Here is a 4,435-nt window from a genome sequence, read left to right as displayed (position 1 = left end):
GGAGTGCTGTTGGTGGATGCTCAATACAGGTTGGGGGAGGTGTGGGGGGTGCTGGCAGTGGATGCTCATTACTGGAGGTTGGTATGCCACCCCTGGGTCCAGCTTCCTACCCAGCTCACTGACATCACTGGTTACCAGGAGCTGGGCAGGACACCAGCCAGAGCATCCCGCTCAGCTCCTGGCAACCAGTGACATCGGTGAACAGGGCAGAATACCGGTCAGAGTGTCACAGTAAAAGCTCTTAGCAAAACCCAGGATTCTCTCACCGACAAGGGGGCCAGAGCCTCCCCCCTACCCCACGTAACCCAATGAGACGCAGCCTGAGGCAATCGCCTCAGGCTGCTCTCAATATAAAGACGGCCCTGCATAACGTGAAGTTTTAATTCATTGTGGATTGGCCCTAATAACCACAATATATAATAATAATCGGATCCCGCTGTCACCTCTGTCTCTAGCTGCCTTGCGGTAATTGGGAATACATCATACAACTTTAGAATTTGCTCGTCTGCGGCTTTAGCTGAGCTAATCCTGAGACACATTATCATTGCTTCAAGTGCACGCTGGAATTATGGTAATTTTCCCATTGTTTAAAGCCTGTGAAGTCTCTTCATCTGCCTTTGATGCAGCTTCTATTCCCGTTCAGAGCTGCCTGCGTAGAACCCATTTTCAATACTTAATTGGTGAGATTTGAAGAATATAATAACATTGTTTTTTTCCCCCCTAACTAAATGACAATTAGGCATTGTCGGAATATATCAGGATTGTCCGCTCATCTTAGTCATTAAAACTCATAGCCAATGTTATTTTTACACTTCAATGGCGAGAACGCCACGCGGTAATACTTGAAGGATGTAATGAGCAATGGGCTCAGTGAAAGAGAAGAGGGCTGCCGATGAAATACAAACGCACGGAGAAGTTTTGGGAGCTGAACGGAGTGTATTTTGGATGAAATGTTCATTATAAGGAGGTCACGTTTTCATCCATGTATATCATTTTCCTATCTGCAGAGGATTCTGTAGGCGGCAGTTGAGTGCTGTTAAATACTCATGGTTGCTTCATGCCAATATGATGGTTGGGGTGTCTACGGGTACATCGGGAACTTCCCCAATGGAAGCAGGTTGTCACAGAAGGGGAATTATTAAAGGGGCAGTCAACCAGGCAGTGAGAACCACAGTCAGAAAAAGTATTGCAGAACCAGGCAGCTAAATTCACAGATTAAAGAACTCCGGGTAAAAGTTTTCAGAACCCTTGCAGTGGAGCTACCCCCACCCTGCAAGGGTTAAGTGCTCATTTGTTTCTAGGTTAAAAAATAACAAAGATATACTCACCCAATCCTCAGAGCAGCCGGTTGTAACAGCGCTCCCACCAGCCTGCAGAGATGGTATGTCCCCAGTGGCGTCACAAGGGGGCACCCAGGTGACACCATTGGAGGGGTGACACCGAAATGACTGACAGTCATTTTGGTGTCACCCCTCTAAAAAGTTGGGCACTCGGTCATGGACTGAGAGCCCGACAGTGTCAGGAGAGAGGAGGCGTCAATTAGATGACCGCACATGCGCGATAACGTCACCCGCATGCACGATAATGTCACGGCGGGGTGTCACCCAGTCTCCGCTCTGGGTAACACCGTCCTCGGGACGCCCCTGTATGCCCCTCGATGTCCTCACATCCTATACACAGTGTATAGAATATGATGACTCAAGGACCTTAGACCGCTGCAGTGGAGAGGAATGCTGATTTTTGCCTGGTGCAGTTAAAGTGATATTAAACACAAAAGGTTTTTAAGCTGCTGAATGAATGCTGATGAAACCACTTACAATGGATTCTGCTTCTTGATGTTTAAAAGTTTTAGCTTCCTGCAGAATCAGCTGGTCACCTGAGCACTGGTCCTGATACCCTGTTTTAGGGTTACTCCTTTCCCTGTCAGGGTTCTATGGAGCCACCCTTGTGTAAGTACTTGTCAAAATGCCCTGTTTTTACAGGGGGTCAGGGAGGGGGGCGCAAAAATGCACCTTGCCTGTGTAGGCACGAATCCTAGCACCGGCCCTGCTTGTGTGTGCTAGTAAGCTGTATGTGTCTCCACAAAGACACAGACACATCAAGGCAAGGCACTGCTCTGCTTTCTGCTCCTTCTCTCCCCTCTTCTCCAAGCTAGTAGATGGGCAGCTGTTGGAGACTGTGATCTCCCTCAGACTGGGCTGTTGGCCAAGGTAATTGTTGGTAATAAAAAAAATACACTGGTGGTAAATTAAGACCAAATGTCTATTAATTTTTCTTCCCTCGATGGATACACGGAGCTTCTCTTTTAGCCTCTCTTTCCTCTCCTGCATGCAGCCTGCACTCCCTCTCGTTGCCGATGGTGTGCACCCTCCAGGTGTGATGTGAGGATCGCCTCAGAGAGTCCAGCCAAAAGGAGATAGAAAGGGGGGAAGCCACAAAATAAAATTTCTGGCTATCTGCACTTAGATTTGTATCCCCTTTGTTTCCCCCGATATTTGAATATCACTATGAATTGTTGAAATAACCAAGCGCAACATATTAGCTCACATCCGATCACATTGATACACATTGTTGCAGCTGGTATCCTATTGATTGATTTATTTATTTATATTTATAATCTCCTAGCGCAATCAATCTGAACAAACTAAAAAAAATACACTGTTGCAGGCAGCTTCCATATTTCTTCCAAGTAAAAACTAACTCCAGAAATTTTTTTTGTTACTTTTGGATAGAGTGGAGAATAGTTTGTGCAAGATTTTTATTCCTCCCTGGGATCCCATTGCTGAAATTGTTCATTTTGTTGGTGTCCATACAAGAAATAGGAGAGAGGTTTTCCTCGGGACAAGACAGCTATGGCAACACTGTCAAAAGTTGTAACCTGTCCTCATGCTTCCAAAAATTCTAATTTCTGTCTGTATCCCCAGTCGAGAGATTTACCATCACTTCCTGTCCTGGCAGCAGCCTAGCATACTGTGCAATGTAGCCTATCCATGTGTCGCGATCAGTGTATTACCCAGCCAGCATGAGCAGGTAGCACAGCTTTTACAGCCGTCTGACTCTTGTATCCATTGCACTGCATGTCTGCAGGGAATACTTCATACGCATGTGTGCATTCAGCTTCAAATAATCTCCAATGTCTGTACAAAGCTCACCAGAGGAAGATACAGAAACTCTCTACTGGGAAATGTGAATTCCATCTTTGATTAGACATTTGCGGTCTGTTAGTGCATACCCTCACTGGGGGGACCGGGATCTCTATTTGGGGATCTAATTTTAACTGCACTGAAAGAGGAACCCCCTTTTGAGGGCCCTAGAATAATGCCAACAGCACAAGAGCTTTTTGGTTAGTACTGGGAGTGCCTGGTTCAAATACCGGTCAGGACACTATCTGCATGGAGTTTGCATGTTTGTGTGGGTTTCCTCCGGGTACTTCGGTTTCCTCCCTCACTCCAAAGACATGCTGGAAGGTTAATTGGCTCCTGTCTGAATCAGCCCTGTATGTGTACCTTAGGGACCTTTAGATTTTAAGCTCCTTGAGGGCAGGGACTGATGTGAATGTGAAGTATGTATAGTGCTGCGTAAATTGTTGGACCTATATAAATACCTATAATAAATAAATAAAACTGACACAGGCTTACCCTGGTATATAAAGTGCAATAAGCCATGGCTGTCAATCAGAAATCACCCCTAAACACATACCATCTTAATGACCATCCCCTTAAAATCATCAGTTCCTTTTGGAAATATTTAAAATAAGGGATGCGCTGCTACCTGGTACTCGCCCAAATGCTCCGATACCTTCCCTGATACGGGAACTTCTGGTCAGAGGGAACATGGAGCTGGCTTCCCGGCCAATCAGGAAGCCCGGCGGCGGGTAATGACTCCTCGCCCAGCTTCCTAGCCAATCAGCATCGATCCTGCCAAACAACATGGAGCCTTCTTCCCAGACAATCAGGAAGCCGGATTCTCGGGAAATAAAGAAGTTGTGTGGTGGGTAATGACACGCCACCCGGCTTCATAATTCCCCCAGGAAGCCAGCTCCATGCTAGCGGAAGTACCGGTATCTGTACTCGGTATTGCCGAGTACCGAAATGTAAACATTGGTACTCGTAACCGGAAAAAACGGTATCGGGGCATGCCTAGAGTACATCAACCTACCTACTCCCTCTGACAGCTAGCAGACAACAATGTGCGCAGCTGCTAGATGTCAGACTAAAGCATAACTCCAGGCAAAACTTGTATGAGCGCTTGCAGTGGGGCTATCCCTGCTCTGAAAGGGTTAACTGCTCTTTGTGTCTATGGACGAAAATAAAAAAAAGTTATGCTCAACGATCGCCAGAGTTGGCTGGCTTTGACAGCGCTCCCTCCTACCTGCCTCTGCTACAGCAATGGTATGTCTCTTGGTGTCCTCACACCTAAGATCCTTAGACCAATG

At 46.6% G+C, this 4,435-nt stretch overlaps 1 protein-coding gene across 3 annotated transcripts in view; it reads left to right on the top strand.

Moving 5' to 3' along the window:
* GRM5 (glutamate metabotropic receptor 5) overlaps positions 1 to 4,435 on the top strand; it is a 252,482-nt gene that overhangs the window by 176,346 nt on the left and 71,701 nt on the right. The gene's annotated exons all lie outside the window — the stretch shown is intronic.

This window comes from Nanorana parkeri, unplaced genomic scaffold (genome assembly GCF_000935625.1).
Source record: "Nanorana parkeri isolate BGI_ZX_2015 unplaced genomic scaffold, ASM93562v1 scaffold896, whole genome shotgun sequence".
Lineage (NCBI taxonomy): Eukaryota > Metazoa > Chordata > Amphibia > Anura > Dicroglossidae > Nanorana > Nanorana parkeri.
The sequence above is the reverse complement of the archived record's forward strand: the minus strand, read 5'-3'. Positions and strand labels throughout refer to the sequence as shown.